The sequence below is a fragment of the Chiloscyllium punctatum genome, chromosome 3 (assembly GCF_047496795.1).
Source record: "Chiloscyllium punctatum isolate Juve2018m chromosome 3, sChiPun1.3, whole genome shotgun sequence".
NCBI lineage: Eukaryota > Metazoa > Chordata > Chondrichthyes > Orectolobiformes > Hemiscylliidae > Chiloscyllium > Chiloscyllium punctatum.
In genome coordinates, this window is record NC_092741.1 from 6,997,632 (window position 1) to 7,018,714 (window position 21,083).

The 21,083-nt window shown below is 49.5% G+C and overlaps 1 protein-coding gene across 1 annotated transcript in view; it reads right to left on the reverse strand.

Annotated features, from left to right (window-relative positions):
* btbd9 (BTB (POZ) domain containing 9) overlaps positions 1–21,083 on the reverse strand; it is a 195,129-nt gene that overhangs the window by 147,443 nt on the left and 26,603 nt on the right. The gene's annotated exons all lie outside the window — the stretch shown is intronic.

Sequence of the window (21,083 nt, forward strand, 5' to 3'; positions counted from 1 at the left end):
GTCTTCAGTGGAGACAGGGAAGGAGGTAAAAGAGGAGGGTGTGTCACAATATTGATCGATTTCAGCCGTAACAAGGGATGACATAGAATCATGAAGTCGAGAATCTGGACCATCAAAACACACGAAATCTACACTAGTCCCACCTTCCAGCTTTGGGTGTTATGAAACTTCAAGTGCTCATTCAAATATTTTTTCAAGCTTGTGAGGTTCCCTGCTCCCACTACCCTCCCAGGCAGCGCATTCCTAACCCCTACCGTCTGGGTGATAACGGTTCTCCTCAACTCCCCTCTAAACCTTCTTTCCTGTCGCTCACTGTTATGGACCCTTCAACTATGGTGAACTGCCGTTTATTATTCACCCTGTCGACATCTCTCATCATCTTATACAGCTGTCTGAGGGGCCCCGTCAACATTCCCCACTGTAAAGAAAACATCCCAAACTAATCCAGCCATTCCTTGTACTTCAGCTGCTCCATCCCAGGCAGCATCCTGGTGAAACACACTCCAGTGCAATCACATCCGTCCTATAGCAGTGATCAGATCTGCATACAGCACTCCAGCTATGACTGAACCAAATCCTGTACAGTTCCAAAATAAACTCACTCTTCTTCGAATCAATGCTGTGACTGATAAAGGCAGTGCCCTATACGCCTTCTTGACTCCCATATTAACATCTTGTACCACCTTCAGGGATCAGTGAACAAGGACACCGAGATCCTTCTGTTCCTCTGAGCTTGCTCATGTCCTGAGTGAATACTGCTTTCTCTACTGCCTCATAGTATTCAGGGTTAAATTCCATCTGCCACTGATCTGCCTATCTGACCAATCTGTGTATATCTGACCAATCTGTGTATATCCTCCATAGCCTTTCTCCTTTGTGTCAACCACCTGGCCAGTTTCTGTGGAATCCATACACTCACTTATCATTCTCCCCACATTTTCAAAGAACAAGAACAAAGAAAATTTACAGCCCAGGAACAGGCCCTTCGGCCCTCCAAGCCTGAGCCGATCCAAATCCACTGTCTAAACCTGTCGCCCAATTCCTAACCATCTGTATCCCTCTGTTCCCCACCTTCTCATGCATCTGTCCAGACGCACCTTAAATGAATCTACCGTGCCTGCCTCTACCACCTCTGCTGGCAACGCGTTCCAAACGCCCACCACCCTCTGTGTGAAGTACTCATCGTGTGTATCCCCCTTAAACCTTTCACCTCTCACCTTGCATGCGTGACCCCTGATTATTGAATCCCTCACCCTGGGGAAAAAGCTTGTCTCTATCCACCCTGTCTATACCCTTCAGGATTTTGTAAACCTCAATCAGGTTCCCCCTCAATCTCCTTTTTTTCAATTGAAAACAAACCTAACCTACTCAACCTCTCTTCATACCTAGCACCTTCCATACCAGGCAACATCCTGGTGAACCTTCTCTGCACCCTCTCCAAAGGGTCCACATCCTTTTGGGAATGTGGTGACCAGAACTGTACACAGTATTCTAAATGTGGCCGAACCAATGTCTTGTACAATGTTAACATGACCTGCCAGCTCTTATACTCAATACCCTGTCCAATGAAGGCAAGCATATTGTATGCCTTCTTGACCACTCTATCCACCTGTGCAGCAACCTTCAGGGTACAATGGACCTGCACTCCCAGATCTCTCTGCTCTTCAACTTTTCCCAAGGCTCTTCCATTCATTGTTTAACTCGCTCTAGAATTGGTCTTTCCTAAATACATCACCTCACATTTGCCTGGATTGAACTCCATCTGCCACTTTTCCACCCAACTCTCCAGTCTATCTATATTCTCCTGTATTCTCTGACAGTCCCCTATGCTTTCTGCTACTCCACCAATCTTTGTGTCATCTGCAAACTTGCTGATCAGACCAACAGTGCCCTCTCCCAGATCATTTATGTATATCACAAACAACAGTGGCCCCAATACTGACCCCTGTGGAACACCTCTGGTCACCTTTCTCCATTTCGAGAAACTCCCTTCAACTACTACTCTCTGTCTCCTGTTGCTCAACCAGTTCTTTATCCACCGAGCTAGAACACCCTGAACACCATGTGACTTCACTTTCTCCATTAGTCTACCATCAACAGCCCTTCCTTCATCTATCAATTTCTTCCATAAGGTGTTTCTATATAACACAACTAATAATGGATCCAGTACTGATCCTTACAGTGTGTTACTGGAATCCAGTCACGCTAATAGCCTTCCACCACTACCCTCTGTCCCCTGCCATTAGACCAAATTTGGATCCAAGTTGAAAAGTTATTGTGAATTACATATGCTTTTACATTATCAGTTTCCCTCATGGGACCTTGTCAAAGGCCCTTATGAAATCTATATAAACTACATCAATTGCTCTATCCTCATCGATGTGCTTTGTCACCTTGAGAACTTCAACCAGATTTAAAGTCATACAGTCATAAAGTATACAAACAGGTCCTTCAGTCCACCATGTCTCTGTTGACCAACAAGCACAAAACTATACTAATCTCATCTAACTGCACTTAGTCCACAGTCTTCTATGCCCTGGCATTTGATGTACTCTCCAAGATACTTGTTAAATGTGGCCAGAGTACCTGCCTCCACCACCCTCAAGCAGCGCTTTCCATATTTCCTCAACATGTCCCGAAACATTTTTCTTTAGATCTCCTCTAAACCCCTTACTTAGAACACAGGACATAGAACATCACCGTGCAGTACAGGCCCTTCAGCCTCGATGCTGCGTGAACCTGTGGAACCAATCTGAAGCCCATCTATCCTACAGTATTCCATTCTCGTCCACGTGCCTATCCAATGACTGGCTAAATGGCCTTAAAGTTGGTGAGTCTACTGTTGCAAGCATGGCATTCCACGCCCCTACGACTCTCTGATTAAAGAAACTACCTCTGACATTTATCCTATATCTATCACCCCTCAATTTAAAGCTATGTCCCCTTGTGCTCGCCATCACCATCCGAGGAAAAAGGCTCTCCCTGTCCACCCTATCTAACCCTCTGATTATCGTATAGGTCTCAATTAAATCACCTGTCAACCTTCTCTCTAATGTAAAGGTGTGCAAAAATAAAATCAGAGTAATTACACTGGGAGGTTTCAACTACCCGAATATTAATTGGGAAAGTCATAGGATAAAGGGTTTAGAGGGTGAACATTTTTTTGAAACGCACACAGAAGAGCTTCTTTCTGTCAACAAGGTAGAGTATAATACTGGACCTAATTCTGAAAACTGAAGAGGTGGCAGTGGGATAGCGTTTTAAAGATCGTGACCACAAAAATGCATATATTTAAGTATGTTATCGAAAAGGAGAAAGATAGTCTACAAACAAAGGGATTTGGATTGGGGGAAGGCAGATTTAATTAAAATAGGGGAGGATCTTGCTAAAGTAGACAGAGAATAGCCACTTGAGAGTAAATCTACAGAACTATGGGAGGTATTCAAAAAGATACTAGGGGGAGTACAAGCCAAACATGTTCCCTTTAGAGTGAAATGTAGAAGCAACAAGCCCAGAGAACCCTGGATGTTCAGGGATAGACAATAGACAATAAGTACAGGAGTAGGCCATTCTGCTCTTTGAGCCAGCACCACCATTCATTATGATCATGGCTGATCATCCTTAATCAGTATCCTGTTCCTGCCTTATCCCCATAACCCTTGACTCCACTATCTTTAAGAGCTCTATCCAACTCTTTCTTGAAAGTATCCAGAGACTTGGACTCCACTGCCCTCTGGGGCAGAGCATTCCACACACCCACCACTCTCTGGGTGAAGAAGTTTCTCCTCAACTCTGTTCTAAATGGCCTAACCCTTACTTTTAAACTGTGCCCTCTGGTTCGGGACTTGCCCATCAGCGGAAACATGTTTCCTGCCTTCAGAGTGTCCAATCCTTTAATAATCTTATATGTCTCAATCAGATCCCCTCTCAGTCTTCTAAACTCAAGGGTATACAAGCCCAGTTGCTCCAGTCTTTCAGTGAAAGGTAATCCCGCCATTCCAGGAATTGACCTCGTGAACCTGCGCTGCACTCCCTCAATAGCCAGAATGTCTTTCCTCAAATTTGGAGACCAGAACTGTACACAGTACTCCAGGTGTGGTCTTACAGAGCGTACAGCTGCAGAAGAACCTCTTTGCTTCTATACTCAATCCCTCTTGTTATGAAGGCCAGCATGCTATTAGCCTTCTTCACTACCTGCTGTACCTGCATGCTTACCTTCATTGACTGGTGGACAAGAACACCCAGATCTCTCTGAACAGCCCCTTTACCTAAATTGATTCCATTTAGGTAGTAATCTGCCTTCCTGTTCTTGCCACCAAAGTGGATAACCAGACATTTATCCACATTAAACTGCATCTGCCATGCATCTGACCACTCACCTAACCTGTCCAGATCACCCTTTATTCAGGACTGGCTCAGAAAGAAAACAGAGATGTATAACAGGCACAAAGGAAACCTTTCCTTGATGAGCCACTTGACTGAGAGGGGATACTTGGTAAGGGCGGGGGGGGGGATGTTCAGACTACGTGGATTCTAAAACAAGTCCTCAATGGTGATATAAATTTGGATAATATCAAAACATGTCCTCAATGGCAATACATACAGCGGAACCTCGATTATCCAAACATGATGGGCGGGCACTATTTTGTGCGGATAATCGACAATTTGGTTAATCGATTAACTGCCTTTCTTCTGGGCTCGGAGTTTTAAAGTCTGCGCCCCGTTCAGGAGACTACAGCAGCACACAGCGCGTGAGACTCCGACCCCAACACGACCCTCAACCCCATCCAAAACTGCACCCCGACCCTGACCAACACCACGCCCCGACACCCTCCCCACCCCCTGACCCCGACCAACACCACACCCCGACACCCCCCACCCCGACCCCATCCAACACCGCACCCCGACACCCCCCACCCCGACCCCACCCAACACCGTACCCCGACACCCCCCACCCCCTGACCCCGACCAACACCGCACTGACCCCATCCAACACCGCACCCCGACACCCCCCACCCCGACCCCACCCAACACCGCACCCCGACACCCCCCACCCCCTGACCCCGACCAACACCGCACTGACCCCGACCAACACCGTACCCCGACACCCCCCCCGCCCCGACCCCACCCAACACCGTACCCCGACACCCCCCACCCCCTGACCCCGACCAACACCGCACTGACCCCATCCAACACCGCACCCCGACACCCCCCACCCCCTGACCCCGACCAACACCGTACCCCGACACCCCCCACCCCCTGACCCCGACCAACACCGTACCCTGACACCCCCCGCCCCGACCCCATCCAACACCGTACCCCAACACCCCCCACCCCCTGACCCCGACACCCCCCGCCCCGACCCCATCCAACACCGTACCCCAATACCCCCCACCCCCTGACCCCGACCAACACCACACCCCGACACCCCCCGCCCCGACCCCACCCAACACCGCACCCCATCCAACACCACACCCCGACACCCCCCACCCCTGACCCCATCCAACACCGCACCCCGACCAACACCGCACCGACCCCATCCAACACCACACCCCGACACCCCCCGCCCCCTGACCCCATCCAACACCGTACCCCGACACCCCCCGCCCCGACCCCATCTAACACCGTACCCCGACACCCCCCGCCCCCTGACCCATCCAACACCGCACCCCGACACCCTCCGCCCCCTGACCTCGTCCAACACTGCTCCCCAACCCCTGACCCCGTCCAACACCGCCCCCGACACCCCCCGACCCCGCCCAACACCGCTCCCCGACACCCCCCACCCCCTGACCCCGCCCAACACCGCTCCCCGACACCCCCCACCCCCTGACCCCGTCCAACACCGCTCCCCGACACCCCTGACCCCGTCCAAAACCGCTCCCCGACACCCCCTGACCCCGCCCCCTGACCCTGTCCAACACCACTCCCCGACACCCCCCACCCCCTGACCCCGTCCAAAACCGCTCCCCGACACCCCCTGACCCCGCCCCCTGACCCCGTCCAACACCGCTCCCTGACACCCCCGACCCCTGACCCCGACCAACACCGCCCCCCGACCCCTGACCTTGTCCAACACCGCTCCCTGACACCCCACGCCCCCTGACCCCGACCAACACCGTTCCCCAACAACCCCTGCCCCCTGACCTGTTCCAACACCGCTCCCCGACACCCCGACCCCGTCCAACACCGCTCCCCGACACCCCACGCCCCCTGACCCCGTCCAACACTGCTCCCCGACCCCTGACCCCGTCCAACATTGTCCAACACCGATCCCCAACACCCCCGCCCCATGACCTGTTCCAACATTGCCCCACAACACCCCCGCCCCCGACCCCATCAAACACCGCCCCCTGACACCCCCGCCCCCTGAACCCATCCAACACCGCTCCCCAACACCTCCGACCCCTGACGCTGTGCAACACCACCCCGACACCCCCGACCCCTGACCCTGTATTAAACCGTCCCCCAACACCCCCCGCCCCCTCACCCCATCCAACACTGCCCCCCAACCCTGACTCTGACCCCATCCAACACCGCTCCCCGACACCCCTGATCCCTGACCCCGTCCAAAACTGTCCCCCGACACCCCCATCCCCTGACCCCGACCAACACCGCTCCCCAACACCCCCTGACCTGTTACAACATCGCTCCCTAACACCCCCGCTCCCTGACCCCATCCAACACCACACCCCGGCACCCCCCTCCCCCTGACCCCGTCCAACACTGCACCCCGGCACCCTGACACCCCCCGCCCCCTGACCCTGTCCAACACTGCTCCCCGACCCCTGACCCCATCCAACATTCCCCCCTGCCCCCTGACCACATCCAACACCGTTCCCCAACAGCCCCCGTCCCCTGACCTGTTCCAACATTGCCCCACAACACCCCCGCCACCTGACCCCATCAAACCCCGCCCCCTGACACCCCCGACCCCTGACCCCATCCAACATGGCCTCCACAACACCCCCCACCCCTGACCCCATCCAACACAGCTCCCCAACACCCCCGACCCCGTCCAACACCGCCCCCCAACACCCCCGACCAACACCGCTCCCTGACATCCCCCATCTCGACCCCATCTGACACCAACCCCACCCCCTGTCCCCGTCCAACGCCCCTCCCCAACACCCTTTGGCCCCTGACCCCGTCCGACACCGCCCCCCAACCCCGTCGGACACCACCCCCAACCTCGTCGGACACCACCCCCAACCCCATCGGACACCACCCTCAACCCAGTCCAACACCACCCTCAACACCGCCCCCATTCCCTATGGACTCCCCCCTCAACACCGCTCCCCCCCAATCCCGTCCGACACCACGCTCAACACAGCCCCCCAACGCCGTCCGACACCGCCCTCAACACCGCCCCCATTCCTGTCGGACACCGCCCTCAACACCGCACCCAATTCTGTCGGACACCGCCCTCAACACCGCCCCCATTCCTGTCGGACACCGCCCTCAACACCGCACCCAATTCTGTCGGACACCGCCCTCAACACCGCACCCAATTCTGTCGGACACCGCCCTCAACACCGCACCCAATTCTGTCCGACACCGCCCTCAACACCGCACCCAATTCTGTCCGACACCGCCCTCAACACCGCACCCAATTCTGTCGGACACCGCCCTCAACACCGCACCCAATTCTGTCCGACACCGCCCTCAACACCGCACCCAATTCTGTCGGACACCACCCTCAACACCGCACCCAATTCTGTCGGACACCACCCTCAACACCGCCCCCAACCCCGCCCGACACCGCCCTCAACACCGCCCCCAACCCCGCCCGACACCGCCCCCAACCCCGCCCGACACCGCCCCCAACCCCGCCCGACACCGCCCCCAACCCCGCCCCCAACCCCGCCCGACACCGCCCCCAACCCCGTCCGACACCGCCCCCAACCCCGTCCGACACCGCCCCCAACCCCGTCCGACACCGCCCCCAACCCCGTCCGACACCGCCCCCAACCCCGTCCGACACCGCCCCCAACCCCGTCCGACACCGCCCCCAACCCCGTCCGACACCGCCCCCAACCCCGCCCGACACCGCCCCCAACCCCGCCCGACACCGCCCCCCAACCCCGCCCGACACCGCCCCCAACCCCGCCCGACACCGCCCCCAACCCCGTCCGACACCGCCCTCAACCCCGTCCGACACCGCCCTCAACTCCGCCCCCAACCCCATCCGACACCGCCCTCAACTCCGCCCCCAACCCCGTCCGACACCGCCCCCAACCCCGTCCGACACCACCCTCAACACTGCCCCCCAACCTCATCCAACACCGCCCCTCCCCCCAGGCAACTGGACTGGACACCAACAACAAGACTGCTGTGGGGTAAGTTCACACACACACACACCCCACCCACACACACACACACACACACACAGACACACACACACACACACACCGCACTTACCAACACACACACACACACACACCCATACTACACACAGACACACACACCACACACCACACACAGACACACACACACCGACACACACCGACACTCACACACACCACACTTATCGACACACACACAGACACAGACACACACACACAGACACACACACCCATACCACACACAGACACACACACACACAGACACACACCACACACACAGACACTCACACACACACGCCACACTTACCGACACACACACACACAGACACACACCCATACCACACACAGACACACACACCACACACAGACACACACACCACACACAGACACAGACACACACACACACACACACACACACACACCACACACAGACACTCACACACACACGCCACACTTACCGACACAGACACACACAGACACACACCCATACCACACACAGACACACACACCACACACAGACACAGACACACACAGACACACACACACACACACCAAACACACAGACACTCACACACACACGCCACACTTACTGACACACACACACACACATCCCCACTCACACACACACACACAGACAAGCCACACTTACCGACACACACACCACACACACAGACACTCACACACACACAGACACACACACACACGCCACACACACACACCACACTTACCGACACACACACAGACAGACACACACACACACACACACACCCATACCACACACAGACACACACACCCATACCACACACAGACACACACACCACACACAGGCACACCCACACCCACACACACTCACACACACACGCCACACACACACAGACACACAAACTTTTTTACTGCAACGCTTTGAAAGGTCCCACCTTTGCCCTGTACAGGACAATTTTGGAGAGATTGTCTGGGGAAGGGAGGTGTTTAGCGTACACCCCTCTGTAGAACTCCAGGGAAAGTGTGGGGAGAGAGGGAGAGGGCGGGAGGTCAGTCATTTGGAGACGGTGCCTGTTTAATCACTGCAAACAAAAGATGCAATCAGTGTTGGAAACACGTCTTTGATGTAATGTTTCTATCAGGACCTCGAGATCTCTTTCGGATAATTGGTATTCGGGTAATTGTATTCCTCTGTACTTGGGTAGTACAAATGGCTGCAACAGCAGATGAAGAATAGGAAGATTCCACAATCATCAAACTTTCCTGGTCATTGGAAATGGATCATCCTTCTGTTAAGGACCATGTGCCCTGCTGATGTGTGACAGCGTTCCCACATTAATAGCTGTCCTGCATAGGGCATTTATTTAGAGAAATTCAAACCCCCCCCTACACACAATTGGCAAGAGGTGTTGGGGACAGGATTAAGTGCCGAGCTTCGGACCAGTATGTAGATGATGGAATTTGATTCCATCATTTCGCTGTTGAATTAGGAACAGGACAGCGTTACATAGAACGTTCCAGCACAGTACAGGCCCTTCGGCCCTCGATGTTGTGCTGACCTGTGATACCAATCTGAAGCCCATCTAACCTACACTATTCTATTCTTGTCCATATGCCTGTCCAATGACCATGTCAATGCCCTGAAAGTTGGTGAGCCTGCTCCTGTTATCGGCAGATGGCAGTAACTTGGCAGTTATGGCCAGCTTTCTTCACAACAGAGCAGCCCTTTTCAGGATCCATTCCACTCACCCCGCAGGGGAAAGGGGCAAGGAAAGGTGCCCAAAAAGACACTCTATTCCATCATCAACCTGGCTGGAAAACTGCATCCAGCAGGGCTCATCTGCCTGCAGTCTGAAAACCAAAGTCAAATTCAATCTCAGAACCTGGAATGCACATGGACAATGAGCAAAACAAACATCTGGAATGGAGAATTGCCCTTGTTCCCGTGAACTCAAGTACTTAATATTGACACCTCTGATCTACAGACGACTCAAGGTGCAGACAATAGGCAGCTGAAAGAAGAACATAGAAAAGTACAGCACAGAACAGGCCCTTTGGCCCACAATGTTGTGCCGAGATTGAATCCTCATGTAAAATATAGTAACTTAACCTTCACATCCCTCAACTTACTATTATCCTTGTGCATGTCCAGCAGTCGCTTAAATGTCCCCAATGACTCTGCTTCCACCACCACCGCTGGCAACATATTCCATGCATTCACAACTCTCTGTGTAAAGAACCTACCTCTGACGTCTCCTTTATACCTTCCTCCTAATATCTTCAAACTCTGACCCCTCGTACCAGTCAATCCTGCCCTGGGGAAAAGTCTCTGGCTATTGACTCTATCCATGCCTCTCATTATCTTGTACACCTCGATCAGGTCTCCTCTCTTCCTCCTTCTCTCCAGAGAGAAAAGTCTGAGCTTATTCAACCTTTCTTCATAAGGCAAGCCCTCCAGTCCAGGCAGCATCCTGGTAAACCTTCTTTGCACCCTCTCCAAAGCCTCTGTATCTTTCCTATAGTAGGACGACCAGAACTGGACACAATATTCCAAGTGTGGTCTCACCAGGGACTTGTAGAGCTGCAGCAAAACCTCACTGCTCTTAAACTCAATCCCCTTGTTAATGAAAACCAAAACACCATATGCTTTCTTAACAACCCTATCAACTTGGGTGGCAACTTTGAGGGATCTATGTACTTGCATACCAAGATCCCTCTGTTCCTCCACTCTGCCAAGAATCCTGTCTTTAATCCAATATTCAGCATTTGAGTTCGACCTTCCAAAATGCAGCACTTTGCATTTATCCAGGTTGAACTCCATCTGCCATTTCGCAGCCCAGTTCTGCATCCTGTTTATGTCTAGCTGCAGCCTGCAGTAGCCCTCTATACCCAATATCTCCAACCTTTGTGTCATCTGCAAATTTATTAACTCACCCCTCAACCTCTTCATCCAAGTCATTTATAAAAACTACAAAGAGCAGAGGCCCAAGAACAGAGCCCTGCAGGACCCCACTCAACACTGACCTCCAGGCAGAATACTTTCCATCTAAAACCTCTCTCTGCCTTCTGTCAACCAGCCAATTCTGAATCGAAGGTGGTTACATCTGGTTACATCCCCTTCTGGAGAGGAAAACCCAAGATCAACCCGAAATGTTTGAATTGGACTCTCCATCAAGAAAAACAATTCGCCAACCAACTCCTGAGGCTCCCTGCTGGCATCAACAATCGTCTCATGATTCACTGTCCACAACTTGCCAAGAACCAGCAGGTAACAGTCAGGAATACCCATGCTCCAACCCTAGTCCAAAACAGGTTTATACTCACCATGGACACCATCCTCACCAATATCCCTAAGGAAGATAAAATTATCCTCCTTGGAACTTCAATGCAAAGGTTTGAAAGAATGTCAAATGCTGAAAATGAATCATCAGAAAGGAAGGTGTTGGGAATCGCAACTCCAACGGAATTCTCTTGCTCATCAAATCTATGCAATAATTGTTAGTCATGAACATACTACCTAAAAGACACGGTCATGACTTATTGGAGGCATCTATGAACAAAGCACTAGCACATAATCAATGACATCACTTGATCCCCCAAGACCAAGACAGGATTCCAGAGAATTTCAAACTTGAAGAAGCAGAGCTTACCCATCATCTCTATCATTCTTTCCTCATAAATTTGGGACAAAGAAGAAATTTCTGCTAATCTGAGATACTGCTATCATCCCCATCTTCAAGAAAGGAGACAATGTGGGATATGGAAACTACTGATGAACCTCCCTATTCTCCACTGCCAGGAAGATCATTTCTCAAATCCTCATTAGGTGCCTTCTCTCAGTCTCTGAGAAAATCACTACTGAAAGCCAGTGTGGCTTTCAACCAAACTGTGGAACTACACTCATAATTTCCACTGCTTGGCAGCTGTAAGAGAAACACCAGTAACAACAACCATTCTCCCTGGCCTTCATCGATTTGACCAAGGCTTTTGTTCAGTCAGATAGTGCTATGGAAGATCCTGTCAAAGGCCAGCTATCCAACAAAACTCATCAACATCCTCCATCTCCTCTACATATGTTGATGATGGCTCTAACCAATGGGAATATGATTGAATCACTTGAAGTCAAGGCAGGATACATCATTGCCCCATCACTTTATAGAGTCAGACAGCACAGAAACAGACTCTTCAATCCAACCAGTCCACACTAACGTTCCAAACTGAACTAGTCCCACCTGCCTGCACTTGGCATATATCCCTCCATGTACATTTCTTATTCTGTACTTATCTAAATGTCTTTTAAATGTTGTAACTGTACCCATATCCACCATTTCCACTGGAGGTTCATTCCATTCATGAACCACTCTCTATGTACAGTAATAAAAAACTGCCCCTCATGTCTTTTTAAAATCTTTCTCCTCTCACCTTAAAAATATGCCTCCTCATCTTGAAACCGCCTACTCGAGGGAAATGACACCTGCCACTCACCTTTACTATACCACCACAATTATTTTAGAAACCTCTACAAGGTCCACTCTCAATCTCCTAAGCTCCAGTGAAAGAAGTCCCAGCCTGTCCAGCTTCTCCTTATAACTTAAACCCTCCATTCCCAGCAACATCCTGGCAAACATCTTCTGAACCCGGTCCAACTTAATAACATTCTTCCTATAATGGTGACCAGAACTGAACCAGTACTCCAGGAGAGGCCTAAACAACCATCTACACTGCCACCATGCTTCGTCTTACCAAGAACAAGCTTCCCAATAGTTTTGACATTATTTACTGGATGGACAGAAACATTATCAACCTCAAACATTTGGATTCCAAGAAGCAAATAACACCAACTTCACTTGTACAACTTCAGGACTTGGATGATAATGTCATTGCCATTCTCTCAGATAAAAAAAAATCTTTCAAACCTAGCTTAGCATCTTCGCAGAAGTGTACCAAAGAATTGTTCTTAGTCTCAATCTGAAGAACACTCACCAGCGACTCACCTGAGGAATCCATTACCAACCTATCCCAGGTCAAGCTGAATGTGTTGCTGGAAAAGCGCAGCAGGTCAGGCAGCATCCAAGGAGCAGGAGAGTCGACGCTTCGGGCATGAGCCCTCCTTCAGGAATGCCCAAAACGTCGATTCTCCTGCTCCTTGGATGCTGCCTGACCTGCTGCGCTTTTCCAGCAACACATTTCCAGCTCTGATCTCCAGCATCTGCAGTCTTCACTTTCTCCTATCCCAGATCAAGTTCTAGTCTATCCCTCCATTAAGATCAATGGAGAAAACTTCCCAACATGCAACATTCCCCTTACCTGGGAAGCTACTTTTCATCTAAAGATGACATTGATGTAGAGATTTAACATTGCATCCAATCTGCAAGCACCACCTTCGGATGCCTAAAAACTAGAGTCTTCAACAACAGGGACATCCATGCCAATACCTTGTCATAGCGATGACTCCAAAATTTGTCCTATCTATAGACATTACCTCAAGACCCTTGAAGTACCATCAATGCTGTTTGAGATGGATTCTCTGCATCAGCTGAGAGAACAGATGTACCTAACATCGGTGTCTTTGAAGCAGATAACAGTACTAGCTATTATAATCATCCCATATCATCCATTTTGGGAAAGAATATCTTAGCAGGACTTATACACTTAATGGAAGGTCCTAGGGAGCGTTGCTGAACAAAGAGACCTTGGAGTGCAGGTTCATAGCTCATTGAAAGTGGAGTCGCAGGTAGATAGGATAGTGAAGAAGGCGTTTGGTATGCTTTCCTTTATTGGTCAGAATATTGAGTACAGGAGTTGGGAGGTCATGTTACAGCTGTACAGGACATTGGTTAGGCCACTGTTGGAGTATTGTGTGCAATTCTGGTCTCCTTCCTATCGGAAAGATGTTGTGAAACTTGAAAGGGTTCAGAAAAGGTTTACAAGGATGTTGCCAGGTTTGGAGGATCTGAGCTACAGGGAGAAGCTGAACAGGCTGGGGCTGTTTTCCCTGGAGTGTCAGAGGCTGAGGGGTGACCTTATAGAGGTTTACAAAATTATTGAGGGGCGTGGATAGGATAAATAGACAAAGTCTTTTCCCTGGGGTCGGGGTGTCCAGAACTAGAGGGCATAGGTTTAGGGTGAGAGGGGAAAGATATAAAAGAGACCTAAGCGGCAACTTTTTCACTCAGAGGGTGGTATGTGTATGGAATGAGCTGCCAGAGGATGTGGTGGAGGCTGGTACAATTGCAACATTTAAGAGGTATTTGGATGGGTATATGAATAGGAAGGGTTTGGAGGGATATGGGCCGGGTGCTGGCAGGTGGGACTAGATTGGGTTGGGATATCTGGGTCAGCATGGACGGGTTCGACCGAAGGGTCTGTTTCCATGCTGTACATTTCTATGAATCTATATGCCACTGGGCTAGCCACTTGCTTAGGAAGCCTGAGTTCCAACTGTCAAAAAAATCTTCCTCACCCAACTCAAGGAAGGCACTCGAATGAGAGGAAGACAAAGGAAGCATTTCAATGACTCCTTCAAGGTGACCCTCAAGAAATGTAATATAGATATCAATGTATGGAAGACCTTCCTTCACGAGAAGCCAACTTGGAGTAAACCCTTGTATAAAGGAACACAATTCTTCAAGAACACCCATTGACAAGAGGAAATACAGAACAGGAGAAAGAAACGCCAACAGTCTCAAAGCCAAGATCCATTTCCACCTCACGGGAAATACCTGCTAAATATATGATCGGAGATGTGGCTTTAGAATCAGGTTCATCAGCCATGCAAGGACCTACAGAACCCAAGATCAGTGACAGTTTTTAATTCATTCATGGGATGCGGGAGTCAGTGCCCATCGCTAATTGCCCAGAGGGTAGTTAAGAGTCAGTCACATTTCTGTGGTCTGGAGTCACTTGTAGGCCAGACCAGGTAAGGTTGACAGTTTCCTTCCTAAATAGACATTAGAGAACCAGATTTTTTTTATCTCTCTGACAATTGACAATGGATTTATGGTCAATTGGACTCAACTTTAAATTTTTACTGAATTCAAATTCCACCCTCTGCAGTGACAGGATTTGAACTCAGATCCCCAGGACATTACCTGAGTTTCTGAGATAATACCACTAGGCTACTGCCTCCCCTTCCTATGTGGACAATCACACTCGATAGTGAACAGTTGCGAACAACATTACAAAGGGAGCAAAGTAACAGAGGCCCTTTCAGGAATATTGAAAGTGCACAGCGATATTAAAGAATGCAATTATGAGGGAAACAGCAGTCATGAAAATATACTGCTAGACAAGATTAGGGAAAATCCTGAGACATTCTACAAGTACATCAAGGGGGAGAGAATAACCAGTGAAGGAGTAGGGCCCATTAGGGACCAAGAGGGAAATCTGTGTGTGAATTCAGAAGACATGGTACGATTTCAAATGAATACTTCACATCTGTCTTGACTCGGAAAAAGGAGGATGCCAGAACAGAATTCAAGACAATAAATTGGAAAGTTATTGAGCAAAATGAGAAAAGATGCATGGTGGCTCTGTGGTTAGCACTGCTGCCTCACAGTGCCAGGGACCCAGGTTCAATTCCAACCTCAGGCAAACGTCTGTGTGGAGTTTGCATATTCTCCCTGTGTCTGCGGGGGTTTCCTCTGGGTGCTCAGTTTCCTCCCACAGTCACAAAGATGTGTAGGTTAGGTGAATTGACCATACTAAATTACCCCATAGTTTTCAGGGATGTGTAGGTTAGGTGCATTAGTCAGGGGAAATGTGGAGTAATAGGGCAGGAGAATGGATCTAGGTGGGTTAGTCTTTGGAGAATGGTGTGGACTTGTTGGACTGAAGGGCCTATATCGACAGTGTAGGGATTCTATAAAAAAAAGCAGAAGTATTAGAGGTTTTGGTAGGTTTAAAGTGGACAAGTCCCCAGATCTGGACGAGTTATATTGCAAACTATTGTAGGAGATGGAGGAAAAAATACTAGGGACCCTGAGCCAGATTTTTAAAGCATCTCTGGCCATAGGGAAGGTGCACAGAGGAGTGGAGGACAGTTAATGAGGTTCCACTTTACAATAAAGTTGGTGGAGATAGACCAGTGAGTCTCACATCAGTGGTAGGGAAACCATTGGAGAAAATACTGAATGTGAAAGTTAATCTCCATTTAGACAGGCAAGGTTTGATCAGGGATAGTCAGCATGGCTTTGGCAGAAGGTGGTGCCTAATAAATCTGGTTGAATTTTTCAAGAAGGTGACCAAGTGTTTGGCTGAGGATAGGACAGCTGATGTATTCTATTTGGATCACAGTAAAGTTCCACATAGAATCCAGGATAACTTGGCAAGTTCGATCCAAAGCTGTTCGATCAAAGAAGATTGAGAGAGAGTCTGGTGTGCTGTGGCAGATCACAGGGATCGGTTCTGAGTCCTTTCTTCTTTGTGATATTCATAAATGATGGAGCTGAGAATGTGGGGAAGATAATACATAAGGTGGCACTTGGGGCCTGCAAGCTGGAAATTCAGAAATTGACGTAAAGAGTGGTCTGTCATGTTGACCTCTACATTGTGGAGGCTGAGGGCCAATTCTCAGATACCTCTTCACATCTCCCCTGGACCGTAACCCCACAAAGGAATGCCAGGCCATTGTGTCCACAGTGGTCATTAACCTAATTTCGTCCAGTGATCTCTACCCCCACTGCCTCCAAGTTCATAATCCCCCCACCTCACACAGCCAATTCGACCTCCTTCCCAAAATCAAACAGAACTGCTCAGACAGACCCATCGTTTCTGCCTGGTTCTTTACAACAAAACTCGTCTCTTCCTGACACTTTTTTTATTTTCCCTTGTCTAATGCCTTCCTACTTACATTCATAATTACTCTGACACTTTATATCAGTTTCAGAATCCCAGGTCATGGGCCCAGGCCTCTGCCTCTTTATCATAGACATACAATCCCTTTACACATCAGGATGGACCAGGGTTCTCTGCTTCACCCTGGAAAAATGGCCTGAACCATACCCAATCACGGCCACCTTCCTCAGCTTGGCCAAGCTCGTCTTCATCTCACTTCCTTCAGGTCAAAGGGATGGCCATTGGTGCCTGCATGGTCCAGTTATGCCCGCCTCATTGTGGGAAAACTGGTACATTCCTTGATCCAATCCTACTCCACTCCCCACTCACAACACGTTCTGCACAACATCAACAACATCATCGGTGCTGCTTCCCTCTCTCGTCTGGAATTGAAAAAATGCATCAATTTCACTTCCAATTTCCACACCACTCCCACCTTCGTCTGACTCATCTTTGACTCCTCCTTTCCCTTCCTCAACATCGGTGTTTCCAGTTACCTCAATTGTACATCTTTGCACCCTGCTTCCTGGAAAGACTACTCCATTCTCCCTGTTCCTCCGATTCCATCTCAGCTGTTCTGATGATGCCACGTTCGTCAAGGGGGGCCTTTGAAATGTCCACTGAGGATTCCCCAGTACCGTAGTTGACAGCGCCCTCATCCAGGTCTGCCCTATACTACGGTCCTCACCCTCTTTTGCTCCTCCCACAACAGCGATAGGGGCTCCCTTGCCCTCACCTACCATCCTATCCGCATCCGCTTCCACATCCAAAAGATCATAAGCCACCATTTCCACCACCTCCAGTGAGATGCCATCACCAGACACATTCCCCTGCCCTCCTTTCCTTGTCAGACTTCTGCAGAGACCATTCCCTCCAGGACACCCTTGTCTACAACTCCTCTACTCCTAATGCTTCCGCCACATCCCAACATCACCTTTACACACATTTGCACCTGCCTGTTTGCTTCCTCTCTCCTCACTATCCAACACTGCAGTCATACATTCCAGGTGAAGCAGCAATTTACCTGCACTTCACTCAATCTAGTCTACTGTGTTCATTGTTTAAATTATGGTCTCCTCTTTGCTGGTGAGAAGTGCAGACTGGCTGACCACTTTGGTAAACACCTATACTCTGTCTCCAAAAATGACCCTGACTTTCTGGTTGCCTGCCATTTCAATACACTATTGTATTCCATGGACAACATCTCTGTTATAGACTTGCTGCATTGCTTCAGAGAGGCTCAATACAAACTGGAAGCTCATTTCCCAATTGGGAACCCTGCAACCTTCTGGACTCGATATTGAGTTCAATAATTTTATGGCCTGACCATCTTTTCCCACGTCCTTATGTCAACCCCCACATACCTGACCTTGTCATATCAGTTGCTAACACAAACAACCCATTGTCAGCCACGAACGGCTATTCATTCATCCACTCCTTTATCTGACCAACTGCTTCTCTCTCTTTCTGGGCTCCATCTCTACCTACTGTTTACGTCTTTCCCATTCCTCTGCCCCTTCTCCTGTATATACACACACCAACGTTTTCCTAGCTACAATCAATTCTAAAGGGAGGTTACTGGACCTGAAAAATTAACTCTGCTTTCTCTCCACAGGTGTGTAAAGGAGATTGCAGAGCCATTGGCCTTGATTTTTGTGTCCTCTTTGTCTACAGGAGTAGTGCCAGAGGACTGGAGGCTAGCAAACGTGGTTCCCTTGTTCAAGAAGGGGAGTAGGGATAATCCTAGTAACTATAGGCCAGTGAGTCTCACTTCTGTTGTGGGCAAAGTCTTAGAGAGAATTATAAGGGATAGGATTTATGCACATCTGGATAAGAATGATGTGATCAAGGATAGTCAGCATGGTTTTGTGAAGGGCAGGTCGTGCCTCACAAACCTTATTGAATTCTTTGAGAAGGTGACGAAGGAGGTAGATGAGGGGAAAGCGGTAGATGTAGTATATATGGATTTTAGTAAGGCGTTTGATAAGGTCCCCCATGGTAGGCTACTGCAGAAAATACAGAGATATGGCATTGAGGGTGAGTTGGAGGTTTGGATTAGGAATTGGCTCTCTGGAAGAAGACAGAGGGTAGTAGTTGATGGCAAAGATTCATCTTGGAGTGCCGTCACTAGTGGTGTTCCGCAAGGATCTGTTTTGGGACCATTGCTGTTTGTCATTTTTATAAATGACCTGGAGGAAGGGTTAGAAGGTTGGGTGAGCAAGTTTGCGGATGATACGAAAGTCGGAGGAGTTGTAGACAGTGAGGAAGGATATGGCAGGTTACAGCGGGATATAGAGAAGCTGCAGAGCTGGGCAGAAAGGTGGCAAATGGAGTTCAATGTAGCTAAGTGTGAAGTGATTCACTTTGGTAAGAGTAATAAAAAGATGGATTACTGGGCTAATGGTAGACTACTTGGTAGTGTGGAAGAGCAGAGGGATCTTGGTGTCCATGTACATAGATCTCTGAAAGTTGCCACCCAGGTAAATAGTGCAGTGAAGAAGGCATATGGCGTACTGGCTTTTATTGGTAGAGGAATTGAGTTCCGGAGTCCTGAGGTCATGCTGCAGTTGTATAAGACTCTGGTGCGGCCGCTTCTGGAATATTGTGTGCAGTTTTGGTCGCCATACTATAGGAAGGATGTGGAGGCACTGGAACGGGTGCAGAGGAAGTTTACCAGGATGTTGCCTGGTATGGTAGGAAGATCCTATGAGGAAAGGCTGAGGCACTTGGGGTTGTTTTCTTTGGAGAAAAGAAGGTTTAGGGGTGATTTGATAGAGGTGTACAAGATGATTAGGGGGTTAGATAGGGTTGACAGTGAGAACCTTTTTCCGCGTATGGAGTCAGCTATTACAAGGGGGCATAGCTTTAAATTAAGGGGGGGTAGATATAGGACTGATGTTAGGGGTAGGTTCTTCACTCAGCGAGTCGTAAGATCATGGAATGCCCTGCCAGTAGCAGTAGTGGACTCTCCCTCTTTATGGGTATTTAAGCGGGCATTGGATAGGTATATGGAGGATAGTGGGTTAGTGTAGGTTAGGTGGGCTTTGATCGGCGCAACATCGAGGGCCGAAGGGCCTGTACTGCGCTGTATTGTTCTATGTTCTATGTTCTATGCTGCCAGGCCTGCTGAAGTTTCCAGCAATTTCTGATTGCATACCTTAAGAGACCACACCAGGGTCCCTCTGACCCTCTGTAGAATATACCAGAACATGTTGGACCTGGACACAGCTTACATTTAGGAGGAAATGGACAGATTTTTAATTATTAAAGGTTGAAAGGTTATGGAAAGAAGGCAGGAAAGAGGCCAAGGTAAGAACTGCTATAATCATATCAAATGGAGGAGCAGAATGGAGGGCTCCTAGCTCTTATGAAAATGCTCTTGTGGAGAGCCAGTACAGAAAGGAGTGGTTGAATGGCCTCCTCCTGGACGATAACACTTTCTGATTCTATGTCTCCAGTGATAACAGTGTATGTGATTCCCTTGCCATGCCTGGTAGTCATTAATAGTGAGGAGGATTGTTATGCTACAGAAGTTCTGGTTGCCACACAATTGGAATGATAGGACTGCAGAGGACGTTGCCCAAGATGGAAAGTTTTAGTTATGAGGAGAGACTGGATAGGCTGGGTTTGTTTTCCTTGAAGCAGAGGAGGCTGAGGTGGGATATGACTGAGGGATACAAAATGAGAGGCATAGACAGGATAGGTTGTGTAAACGTTTTCCCCATTGCAGACTTGCTTGAGGTGGCTAAGTGGTGTTTAGAAAAGACCTGAGGAAACATGTTTTCACTCAGAAGGAGGTAGAAGTGTATAGCGTGCTGCCTAAGGAGGTGATAGAGGCAGGTTCTCTCACAACTTTTAATCTGCATCTGGACGATCACTTCACATACCAGGGCTGTGGATCAAGTGCAGGAAAATGGGTCT